Below are 13,470 nucleotides of genomic sequence, written 5' to 3' on the forward strand. Positions count from 1 at the left end.
GAACTCACTTCCTTGTGCACCAGAGATGCCAAATGGAAATGCTACTGGAGAAGGGGCTGGAACATTCATCAGGTACTGCCTCCAGGCGCAGATTAAGGGGAAAGTCATAAAGCATATTGAAGGGTTCTAGAGATGGTTGAAAAGAAAGGTACCTGTCAACCAGGTCCTAAAAAGAAACAGATGGCTCACTTACAGGAATAATTAAAGAGGTCTGAAGGAGTGGGAGGAGAGATCCCATGCTGGAACCCAGTGAGAACCACAGCCATGGAAACTGAGCTGTTTGACAGCAAGGTGGCCTCAGGGAAGGGAATATCAGCAGTGAAACTGCAACTCCACAGGGAAGGAGTCGGGGGTCCTCTCCTTCCACACCTGACCTACCACAGACGACTCCTCTTCCTGCATTTCACTAGAAGGCAAAAGGCACAGAAGCCTCTGTGATGCAAAGCAGAGGGACTCCCCCTCCAAGGGCACAGAGCAGGGTGAATCAAATACCCAGCACATAGCAATAAAGACCCACTTACTCGCTCTACCCTTGCAGGATGAGCTGGACATGTTTAAACAGCTTTATTGAGATACAATCAACATACCATAAAATTCACCCATTCGAACCATACAGTGCAATGGCTGTTTATTCAGAGATGTGCCTTTATCACCACCATCAGTTTTAGAACATTTTCCGTACCCCAAAAAGAAGCCTCATTGCATTTTTCAGTCACTCCTTGTTTGTCCTCAACTGATCCCCACAGCCCCTGGCAACCAATAATCACTTCCTGTCTCTATAGTTTTTTGTTGGTTTGTTGTTTGTTTGTTTGTTTTTTGAGATGGAGTCTTGCTCTGTTGCCAGGCTGGAGTGCAGTGGCGTGATCTAGGCTCACACCTACTTCCCAGGTTCAAGCGATTCTCTTGCCTCAGCCTCCTGAGTAGCTGGGGTTATAGGAGTGCGCCACCACGCTCAGCAAATTTTTGTATTTTTAGTAGGGACAGGTTTCACCATGTTGGTCAGGATGGTCTCGATCTCCTGACCTTGTGATCTGCCCACCTTGGCCTCCCAAAGTGCTGGGATTACAGGTGCGAGCCACCACGCCTGGCCTCCTGTCTCTATAGTTTTACCTCTTTGGGATATTTAATATGAATTGAGTCATGTACATAATGTCTTCACTGTTCACCCATGGGCTGGGTGTGGTGGCTCACACCTGTAATCCCAGCATTTTGGGAGACCTAGGCAGGAGGATGACTAGAATCCAGGTGTTTGAACCAGAGTGAGCAGCAAAGCAAGACCCCATCTGTACCAAAAGAATTTTTAAAAATTAAAAATTAAAAAAATGTTAAATTCACCCACGTTTTAGAATGTATCAGAACTTCATTCCTTTTTAACATAGAAATATATTCTATTGTATGAATAAACCACATATGGGTGTCCTTTAATCATTTGATGAGTGTTTGGAGTGTTTCCCCTTTGGCTTGCTTTCTTTTCTTTCTCTCTTTCTTTCTTTCTTTCTTTCTTTCTTTCTTTCTTTTATTTCATTCTTTCCTTTTTCTTTCTTTCTTTCCTCCAGCACATCCAGAATGCAGAAAATACTTTTTGGCTATTATGAACAATGTTGCTACAACGAGCCAAACATCCTTAACTAGCTCCTGCTTTAGTCTCGCTGGGGTTTCTCGACATTTACTAGGCAGTCAGACTGTATTTGTAGCTGGAGAAAGTGGGAGGGAGCAGATGAGACAGAGAACAAAAGGATAAGTGAGATGCAATGTGCTAAAGAGAAATTACTAAATACATTCTGACAATTGTCATCATATAGTTAACTTGCCAACTCAGGGATGCTGTGCCACAGAAAAAAAACAAAATAAAATATCCCATTGGCCTAGTGACTTTGCAAATTCAGTAATGCAAAGCTGAGATTACACTGTTTTTTTTTTTCGGTTATTATTTCATAGTCAATATGCCATTTTTAGGGAACAAGTTCCCAGTCTGAATCATTGGTGGCCTTACAATGCCTGGCTGCTTACAACAAAAAGAAAGGGAAGGAAATAATTTTAACTGCTTCTGTGAAGAAACCCAGCTGGCCCCAGGATCTTCAGACTGACACTATGGTTTTCCAGATAAACTACTGGGCTAGTAAGGGCAACAGTCAAGATGCAAACAGGGTAAGGGGAGTTTCTTAGACCAGGGGTTGAAAATTCAGTTGGCTTCAGAGGCCAAAGAGTGACGTAACCACAGTAGAGTTTCAGGCAATAGGAAGATGGATTCAGTGTTAAATCGCAAGTTGTGCACCCTGCCTGAAAGCATTCAGAGCCATATATTTTTTAATCCTTTAATTGCTAAAGAAATATTTTAGGACAAATTTAGCTACCACTAATGACTTTTGTTTGAGACATAGCAAAGGCAAACCTTAAGCAATAATATACAGTCACATGTATATTATTATATTATTATCCTCAATGGATTTAAATCCCCCAGCCCCCCAGGCATTCAAGTTCAAAGTTCTATGAGCTCATAATGGTTTCAGACATGAACCCTGCCCCCATTCTCAGGAAAGCTTCAGTTTATGTGGAGCCCAATAAATGAGACAATAGGAGAAAAATACACTAGGGAACACAAAGGCCACCATGCCCCCACTCCCCTTCAAATACCTTCAGTTTCTTCCCCTGTAAATGAAGATAATAGCAGAACCCATTCAGTTGCTGCTTATCCAGAAAGCAAATCATCTTACCATGTTCTTTCATGGAACACTGATTGATCTCATGCTGTCTTGTACTAATGGTGCTTTCATCTTTTTCCAATCTATCCTCCCATTTCCTAATATGCAAAGGGCAGGATCTGTCTTGGTTTAAGTTCTCAGAAAACTTGAGGCTGAGACAAGGAATTAGATGCAGGTGATTTAGTTTGGAAAGTGCTCTAGGGGAGCTCTAGTAAAGGAACTGGGAATGTGAAATAGGAAAGTAGGAAACATCAATAAAATGACATTTTATAAGGGTCACTGCTGCGGATAGTCGGGGCTGAATACTGACAGGCCCTCTGGGAATCACAGAATACCTCCTAGAACTGTTTGTGTACAGAAGAGCCTGGATCTTTGTTTAATTGCTCTATATTCTCCATTGGTGGGTGGACACATCTGGAGGAGTCATCTTCTATGAACTTCAGGCTCACACTAAAATGGGAGCTGAGTATGGTTCCACAGCTTTGGGAAAATCCCAAAGACAGACAGCAAAAAGATGTGTAGCAGGCACCTTGAGGTGGGAGGCTGACATTGAGTCTGATTATACCTGGACCTGGCCCCTGTGGCTGGGACTGAAACCAGAAATGTGCTGAGGAGAGGTGACGTTGGCCACCAAAGTCATCAGAGTGAGTGTATTATTTATGCCCAGGTTCCCTGTCCTCAGTATACTTTCATTTTCACAGAACAGCTTTTCAGATTTCGAGGAATAGAATAAAAACATGTAGATGGTAAAATGAAAAATGACTGCATCTACAAACACAGAATTCAAAGTAGTCTGTAAGTTTAAGAAGAATGGCCCCTGTTCCTGCTTTTTCTTCAATGTATTTGCAAATGACACAGAAAACCTAACTCAATATGGCTTCAGTCAATAGGTGGGCTCATTGGCTTATGAAACCATCTGGTGCCTAAGCAAGATCAAACAGTGATACCAGGACTACTTGTCTGTCTCTTACTTGCTATATTCTCAACATTAGCTTTATTCTCAGTTGTACATAGTGGCAAACTGGCTGCCAAGCGCTCCAGCTATGTGTGTGTGTGTATCTCCCACAGAAGACCACAGGGTTGAATCTCATGACTTTCACAGTAGCATGCCCATCCCCTGGAGTAAGCACCATAGTAAGGAAATGAGAAGCCTTTCCTTTGGCCTGAGTCACTTGCCTATTTCTGGAGTATATTCAAGGTATTGTTCCCAGGGAAAAGGTAAATGTATTTTCGGTGTCAATTACAACTGATGTCTACTATTAGCAATAAGTGTACAGAACCTTTCCTTAAATATAAATTTGGATCACAAACAGATGGGTTTCACTCATCTGTGGTCCAAGTTGTGCTACAGAAAATGCCCCCTCCCTGTTCTCATCCATGGCAGAAGTTACTAATCAATCACAAACAGCTTCTCTTCAAAGATTGGATGCATCCCCAGAAACCATCTCAGCAGAATGCTCTGGGCAGCTACTCCCAGGCTATGGGAATGGATAGATGAGAGAAAATAAATTTGCCATCCATGCTCATAAAGGGCAAAGGTTTTAGAGTAAAGCAGTCTTGAGTTCTCACTCCAGCTCTGCTCATTCCTTACTATCTGGGAGACCTTAAGCAAATAGCATAATTCCTATGAGTCTCAGTTTCCTCTTATGTGAATTAAGAAAATGAAATAGGCCAGGTGCGATGGTTCACACCTGTAATCTCAACACTTTGGGAGGCCGAGGCAGGCAGATCACGAGGTCAGGAGATCAAGACCATCCTGGCTAACACAGTGAAACCCTGTCTCTACTAAAAATACAAAAAAAAATTAGCCAGGTATGTTGTCACATGCCTGTAATCCCAGTTATTCTGGAGGCTGAGTCAGGAGAATTGCTTGAACCAGGGAGGTGGAGGTTGCATTGAGCCAAGATTGTGACACTGCACTCCAGCCTGGGTGACAAGCAAGACTCTGTCAAAAAAAAAAAAAAAGGAAAAAAAGAAAAGAAAAAATCTACACAGGAAGAGTATATCTATATTGAGGTAGGAGGTGGACTTTACTCCAGACCAGATTGGACGCTAGCCAGTGTCAGCCACACAGGAAAGAGATGAAAGCAGATCTCCATAAAACATGCCCACCAGTGCCACATCAGCTTACCATTGCCATGGTAACACTTGGATGTTACCGCCCCTTTCCATGGCAATGACCCATAAGTTTTCACCCTTTTTCTAGAAATTTATAAATAACCCACCCCTTAATTTGCATGTAATTAAAAGGAGATACAAATGTGACTGTGGAACTGCCTCTGAGCTGCTACTCTTGGCACACAGCCCATGGGGTAGCCCTGCTTTGCAAGGACCAGTACTTCTGCTGCTGCTGTGCACTGCCGTTTCAACAAAAGTTGCTAACACCACTGGCTCACCCTTGAGTTCTTTCCTGGGTGAAGCCAAGAACCCTCCCAGGCTAAGCCCCAATTTTGGGGCTCACTTGCCCTGCATCAATATGGTTAGTAAAGTGTCACAAAGTAGGTATTCAATGTATCTCATTTTCCTCTTTCTTTCAGAAAGATGTTTCTTCTTCTCTGGATCTTCCATTTTGGAAAGGGAAGCCAAACAATTCATTGATGATAATCTACTGACTTCAACTCCCCCTTAGCACCCATCCATGTGAAGAGACACCTTTGGACATCTGTTATACTTGGAGGAGCCAATGTTATCCTGTTTGTTAAATAATCTTGTTCAATCCATGATTGGGTAACTGGGCAATTCAATACACTCACAAGATACCAGTACAAAATGTTAATGATGGTATTTGTGCCACAGGTTTTTGCTCTCAGAGAAAGCAGGGCCCCCAGAGCACAGCCTGCTGAGATGCCCCGCACTGCTATTGAAACAGTTAAAGCAGGTCAATAGTTCTCAGTGTGTTTTTTTTTTCCCTCTCAGCCCGTTTGTAGTTTCTTACCTTTAAAGACACATAATCAATCAAACATGAGTGATTGCAGTAGCCTGTATTGACCATTTGTTTTTTAAACATTGAAACTTTGGAGCAATCTGTGCAGGAATTTTTGATAATATGTTAAAAAATACTGCAATTCTGAGAGTAATTTCCCTACCATGCTTATCTAAGGTGACCATGCTTTGGTTGAGAATTCTGCCCCCAATTGGTATTTGGTAACACTTTAAAAAATTTTAATTAAAAAAAACTATTTTGTTCACTTTGAGAATTTTTATTTGCAAAATTTTTTGTGGAAGAGAGCATGATCTCTGTGTCAGTGAGCAGATGAGGTGCTGGGTTTCAGACTGTGTTTCTTTATTCCTGTGGAACATATTATAGAGTCCAGGATGTAGATCTGAAAGTACCCATTTCAAAATATATTATTTAACCACAATTATGATAAGATTATCTTTGCATATGTGTTGCTTTGAAGGTTATGTCACTAGAGAAAATTGATCTACGGAAAATTTGTTATAGCAATAGAACATAAGTATGCCCATTTGGGAAGATTTCTGCTAAAAATAATAGTATATTCAACTACTAATATCTAAAATACTGAAGACATTTAATCACCCATAACACAACATCTTGGGACACAGGCAGTGCTGGGTTTGTTCAGCAGCTCTGAAAGCTTATGGCATCCACATGTTTATGATTTTCTTGGCTTTTTTTCTACTGACTGCAAATGGCTCCACAGCCCCAAGCATCATGTTCTCAGACGCCAGCGTCTCAAGCAGAGAAGATAGAGTGGGCAGAAAAGGGACCTCATCCACAGTGCCATCTCTTCTCAGGGGACTAAACTCCCCCAAATTCTCCCATATAGCTCATTGGCCATAGACTCAATGCAACTAAGTACAGCAGAAAAGAATAGGATTCATTACCCAAAGGGGCAGGCAAATCATGATTCATCTTTGCAGCTTTGGGAGGAATGTATCTTCCACGGATATTTATCTGGCAACTCAGTACTTGAACAAAATCAGAGTACTGTTTTCATGAATGAAGTAACCATGCAGTACATGTACTCTCAATTGTTATTTCTTTACAATATTTCATGTATGTTCATAAACCTCATTAGCAGGAATTCCAGAATTGCCCTCTTTGGAGTTCCACCTACACCAAATTGTTCAAAACTCATGGGAGTTAATATAGTCTAAAAGGAATTGGTATTCCTTGAAATGCCAAACAAAAGAAATGGCCTCTGCCAGTCCACTGCTGTCATCACTCCATGCTGCAACACAGTGTCACTGTTGAAGAGTGGTTCTGTGCATTTCTGCTGCTGTAACTCTCCACTGCTGAGAGACCTGTCCAGGACCAGTTGTTTGTGAAGTTAGGGTGCTTTGTACTTCATGTGCCTCTTTAGCCATTGTTTTGTGCTGGGGTAGTCTCTGGCTCCCTATATCAGCCAGCGACACACTACACAGAAACCAGCCACGTGAAACCAGTCTTTGTGCCCATGGGTTAAACAAGTCTGCCAGCCTAAATCTACTCCTTCCATAAGGTCTCTTTATTGTTGTGGAATTTATTTTCCTTTTCTCTCACTGGATCTTTATCTGTGCGGCCCTGTTCTCTCTAACTTCAAATCTTGGGATACAGGAAGTGGGTTATCCATTTTCCCTTCCAGGAGGACATGGGCTCATTTATCAAGTTAACTTAACTTTTTTTCAGTATCAGTTTGGTATATCATAAGAGGATGGGTGATATCTTTTGCTAATCCAGTAGAATGCAGGTACCATCATTGTAGGACTCTTGTTCATCTTTTTCTATCCTCATCCATAGTGCATGGCAGATAATGGAAGCCCATCTCCTTAAATCAATTAGTATAATCACCCAGTTCTTGGATATGATTCTTTTAAGACAATGGACATTTATATAATAAAGGAGATAACTATGATAATTTTTCCCCCGAACAAAGAAGATCCTAGTTGGTTGGCTGTCTCTCTGTGAAACAAAAGTAAACCTAGAATAATTAAAATATACCCCTCAACAGGATCCCCCTTCTGTCTTAAATACCCTGTCACACATTAAAATAGTCTCTGAAGAGATTATTTTATTATAGCATTATAGATAAATTCTACTTCCTAAAAGGGAATCCTCTTCACATTCTTAAACAGAATATTTGACACCTTGACCTGAGTATCTTTATTTGGCCTGACTCACTGTCAGATACCAAGGATACCCTTGGTAACAGAGATGAAGTGTGAGCCTTATACCTCCCAGTCCTTATCTTCCATTCATGGAACTGCTTTAGCTTTCCTAAGGTGTCTCTGTTGGTAATTCTCATCCATATGGCACATCGCCAACCAGGCATGGATATCACTATCCACTTTCTCCATCTACACCTAAGCAGTAAGCCCTTCTGGGCAAAGCCCTACAACAGAGATGTGACGCCATGTGAAACGACTGGATTTTAAATCCTTTGCAGCAATCCATTTATAGTTTCCTGCTCTTCAACTTTCTCTAACTGCTACTTCAAATCATTTTGTTTTCTTCTGACAGCCTTGCCTTCTCACTTACTCTTGGTAGATGACTGTGATTCTCCTTTTGCATAGAGAAACCTGGTCTTCAAAAGTCAGGGCTTTTCCTTTTTTCTGCCTGTTGAAGTAAAAATGGCCTCTCCTTCCATCTATAGCCAGATCCTCAGATTAAGGATTTCCACCCCCCATAGCCTCCCCTGCAGTTGACACTATAAATTCATTTTGCCTTTGTCCTGCAGTCAGCTTCTCCTTCTCAATCAAACCCTTCTCATCTGAAATATTTCTTCCATTCTGAACAAACAACAGATAAAACTGTCTTGGACTCCATGTCTCCTCTCCATCTACTGTACTCTGTTCCCCTCACTCACAGTTAAACATCTTAGTAGAATTTTCTATACAATCTGCCTCCATTTCCTGACCTTGTACTCTCTCCTCCCACCACTGCTATCTGGTTACTACACTCCTTCCTCACTCCTTCAGGCTTCTGCCCTTAGCTCTTGCTAAAATTGCCATGTTGCCAATTCCAAAATATATACTTTCATCAAATCAATATTTGCACTATATTTTAACAGCATTTAAAAATGTTTGCAACCATCCTTTTTCCAATTTCTTGAAGCATTATCTGCCCAAAAGACACATTTTAAGTTTCACTTTCCTGACATTTCTTCTAATTCTTAGGTCATGACATGTCCATCTCAATTGCAGATTCACCCTCCTGTAATTAGCCATCATACATTGGAATTTCTCTTCAATGCCACTTACAGAACATCTCTACTTTGTATTTTATCCCTAGAAATGCTCACCCTCCATATGGGCCATTTTTCCCATGTTATAACTGCTCAAAGCACCTCATTTCTTCATTTTTTAAACAGAAAACATATCTCTTTTTATATTTATTCACTCATTAGCATGATTATTTGATCAATAAATATTTGTTAAATAAGTAAATAAATGGCTATTTTACAACCAAGTAAAAGTCTACTCAAAAATTATTTTTTTTTCTGGGGGTGGGGCCAAGATGGCAGACTAGAAGCAGCTCATGTGCACCACTCTCACAGATAGGAAACAAAAGGGCTAGTGAACACTAATCCTGCAGGCTGATCATCTCAGAAACCATGTTAGGATCCATTGAGGCAGCATAGGAACACAGCAGAGAAGAGTGAAGCTGGGCACAAGCCTGTCTGGGCTCATCGTGGAGCCAAGAGAACCTCTCCAACAGAGGAAAGGGTGAGTAGGTGAGAGCCCCCAGGGGGATTCATGCTTTCCACAGGCATCTGTGCAAGACTAGGAATGGGATAATCCCCCTGTCTCCACTGCCTCCCTTACTGCACTACTATACTGAGTCGGAGAGCCAGTCAGGTGTTTTGCAGAGGCAACTCTTGAGTCCAAGGAGGCTGCTACAAGTCTTGGTCCCTGAAGAAGCAAACCAGCACTGGCATCGTAGACCCTATAGAGGTCAAATTTGCCTTGCCTGGGAGCAATGAGATTGCTCCACCCACGCTTGCCAGACAGAGCTTGGCACCAACTTCCAGCCCAGAGGTCCTGCTTCAGCCCAAATTTAGCCAGCTGTTGCACCCACCTCCACCACTGATAGCCAGGTGGGCAATGTTTGCTAGAAATTCTGGCCCAGTGTTCACACTTCTGTGTGAACTCAGCTGGAGGACACAGCTAACTGTTGTTCCAGGAAACACTCAGGTGGCAGAACACATGACCCCACTTGCTCCTACCACTGGTAGCCAGGAGGGCAATGCCTGCTAGAGCTTCCAGGCCAGTGGCCCCACTTCTGTGTGAACTCAGCTGGAGGGTGCAGCTTCCTGTTGTCCCAGGAAACACCTAAACAGCAGAGTGTAGGACTTCACCCACTCCCACCACTGGTACCCAGGTAGACAGCACCTGCCTTCTGGCCCAGTGGTCCTGCTTCTGTGGGAATTCAACTAGTGGGTACAGCCTCCTGTTGTTCCAAAAAACACCTGGGCTGCAGACTGGGCATCCTTACCCACTGTTGCCACCAGTATCCAGGTGAGTCACACGTGCTAGAGCTTCTACTCTAGCAGTCCTACTTTTGCCTGAATTTGCTGAGGGTCATAGCCTCCTGTTGCTCTGGAAACCCCAGACAGCAGGGAAGGCAACTCCTCCAACCTCCGCCTCTCATAGCCAGATAGGCCACACCTGCTAGAGCTTCTAAACCAGTGGTCCTGCTTCTGCCTGAATTCTGAGGGCAGGCACAACCCCATGTTTTCCTAGGAAGCACACAGACAGCAGATTAGGGTCAACCATGGCCCCTGTCTGAGGGGGCCCCATAGACTAGATCACCTAACCAAAGAAATGTGGCCACAGAAACATAATCAGAGAGTTCTCCTCCAAGACCCAGGAATTGATTAGAATCAAAGCCAGTCAATCAAACCCATCTTATACCATAATTTAACCCCCAAGGACATCAAAGAAGAAAAAAGCAAAACAACTCATCCAAAGCACAGCAACTTCAAAGACTGAAGGAACATTCGCCCACACCAATGAGAAAGAACCAGTGCAAGACCTCTGGCAACTCAAAAAGCCAGAGTACCTTCTTATCTCCAAATGACTACTCTAGTTCCCTTGCAATGATCCTTAACCAGGCTGAAATAGCTGAAATGTCAGAAATAGAGTTAAGAACATAGATAGGAACAAGTATCATCCACATACACGGGCTACTTGATACCCAACCTAAGAAATCTAAGGATTACAATAAAACAATATAGGAGGTACTAGATTAACTGGACATTATAAGAAAGAATCAAACTGATCTGCTATAGCTGAAAAGCACACTAGAAAAATTTCATAATGCAATCATAAGTATTAATAGTAGAATCAACCAAGCCTAGGAAAGAATCTCAGAGCTTGAAGACTTGTTCTCCAAAGTCACTTAGAAGAAATAAAGAAAAAACAATAAAGAAGAATTTTTAAAAATCTGAGAAATATGGGATTACGTAAAGAGACCAAATCTACTATTCATTGGTGTCCCTGAAAGAGACAGAGAAAAGCAAATTGAAAACATATTTCAGGATATGATTCATAAAAATTTCACCAACCTCACTAGAGAGGCCAACATTTCAATTCAGGAAACGTAGACAACCCCTACAAAATACTACACAAGAGGACCATCTGCAAGATGGTCATAGTCATCAGATTCCCCAAGGTTGACATGAAAGAAAAAATGTTAAAGGCAGCTACAGAGAAAGGGCAAGTCACAAAGGGAAGCCTATCAGACTAATAGCAGACCTGTCAGCAGAAACCCTAAAAGCTAGAAGAGATTGGGGGCCTATATTCAGCATTCTTAAAGAAAAGAATTTTCAACCAATAATTTCATTTGCAGCCAAACTGAGCTTCTTAAGTGAAGAAGAAATAAGATCCTTTTCAGACAAGCAAATGCTAAGGGAATTCATTACCACCAGACCTGCCCTACAAGGGGCCCTGAAGGGAGCACTAAATGTGGAAAGGAAAGACCATTATCAACAAAGTACACAGGTACAAAATACATTACCTACAAAGTATACTGAAGTACATAGACCAATGACACTATAAAGCAGCCACACAAACAAGTCTACGTAATAACCAGCTTAAAACATGATGACAAGATCACATCTGCACATATCAATGCTAACTTTGAATGTAAATAGGCTAAATGCCCCAATTAAAAGGCAGAGTGGCAATTTGGATAAAGAAGTAAAACCCAATGGTATACTGTCTTCAAGAGACTCATTTCACATGCAATGACACCCATAGGCTCAAAGTAAAGAGATGGAGAATAATCTACCAAGTAATCACAAAACATAAAATGGTAGGAGTTAGGCCGGGCGCAGTGGCTCACGCTTGTAATCCCAGCACTTTGGGGGGCCGAGGCGGGCGGATCACGAGGTCAGGAGATCGAGACCATGGTGAAACCCCGTCTCTACTAAAAATACAAAAAAATTAGCCGGGCATGGTGGCGGGCACCTGTAGTCCCAGCTACTCGGAGAGGCTGAGGCAGGAGAATGGCGTGAACCCGGGAGGCGGAGCTTGCAGTGAGCTGAGATTGCGCCACTGCACTCCAGCCTGGGCGACAGAGCAAGACTCCGTCTCAAAAAAAAAAAAAAAAAAATGGTAGGAGTTGCTATTCTAATTTCAGACAAAACAGATTTTAAACCAACAAAGATCAAAAAAGACAAAGAAGGGCATAATATAATGGTAAAGGGCGCAATTTGACAAGAGTACCTAACTATCCTAAGTATATATATACCCAATACAGAAGCTCTCAGATTCAGAAAGCAAGTTCTTAGAAATCTACAAAGAGACTTAGATAACCACACAAGAGTAGTGGGAGACTTTAAGACCGAAATGACAGTATTAGATCACTAAGGCAGTAAACTAACAAAGATTTTTGGGACCTGAATTCAAGACTTGACCAAATGAACCTAGTAGACATCTACAGAACTCTCCACCCACAAACAACATAATATATATTTTTCTCATCTGCACATGGCACATACTCTAAAATTGACCACAACTGGGCATAAAGCAATCCTCAGCAAATGCAAAAGAACTGAAATCATGTCAGCCATGGTCCGATAAAAATACGAATCAATGGTAAGAAGATAACTCAAAACCATACAATTACATGGAAATCAAACAACCTATTCCTGAATGACTTCTGGGCAAATAACAAAATTAAGGCAGAAATCAAGAAATTATTTGAAACTAATGAGAACGAAGATACAACATAACAGAATCTCTGGGACACAGCCAAAGCAGGGTTAAGAGGGAAATTTATAGCACTACATTTCCATATCAAAAAGTTAAAAAGATTTCAAACTAACAATCTAACATCACAATTAGAGAAACAAGAGCAAACCAATGCCAAGGCTAGCAGAAGGCAAGAAATAACCAAAATCAGAGCTGAACTGAATGAAAGAAAAACAGAGAAGAGCCAAAGGAACACAGTCAGAAAAGCAAGGGGGACCTTACTACCAACCCCACAGAAATACAAAAATCTCTCAGACACTATTGTGAACACATCTGTGCACACAAGCTAGAAGACCTAGAAGAAATGGATGAATCCCTAGACACACACAATCTCTGAAGTGGCACAAAGAAGAAATTCAATACCCTAACAGACCAATAATGAGTTTCAAAATTGAATCAGTAATAAACAGCCTACCAACCAGAAAAAGCCCAGGACCAGATGGATTCACATCTGAATTCTTCAGATGTATAAGGAAGAGCTGGGACCATTCTGACTGAAACTATACCAAAAAAATTGAGGAGGAGGGACTCCTCCCTAAATTATTCTGTGAAGCCAGCATTATCCTTG

The 13,470-nt window shown here is 41.8% G+C and overlaps 2 long non-coding RNA genes across 2 annotated transcripts in view; one reads left to right on the forward strand and one right to left on the reverse strand.

Annotated features, from left to right (window-relative positions):
• Positions 1 to 1,584: 1,584 nt before the first annotated feature.
• Positions 1,585 to 13,470, reverse strand: part of LOC131380867 (uncharacterized) — a 36,516-nt gene continuing 24,630 nt past the window's right edge. The window contains exons 2-3 of the long non-coding RNA XR_009209111.1: positions 2,715 to 2,922; positions 1,585 to 1,694 (exon numbers count right to left, since the gene is read on the reverse strand). This is a non-coding gene — a long non-coding RNA (uncharacterized LOC131380867). The remainder of the gene's footprint in view (positions 1,695 to 2,714; positions 2,923 to 13,470) is intronic.
• Positions 3,839 to 5,422, forward strand: LOC131380869 (uncharacterized). Its single transcript, XR_009209113.1, has 2 exons — positions 3,839 to 3,900; positions 5,240 to 5,422. It is a non-coding gene; the product is annotated as an uncharacterized LOC131380869 (long non-coding RNA).

This window comes from Hylobates moloch, unplaced genomic scaffold, assembly GCF_009828535.3.
Source record: "Hylobates moloch isolate HMO894 unplaced genomic scaffold, HMol_V3 SCAFFOLD_12, whole genome shotgun sequence".
NCBI classification, from domain to species: domain Eukaryota; kingdom Metazoa; phylum Chordata; class Mammalia; order Primates; family Hylobatidae; genus Hylobates; species Hylobates moloch.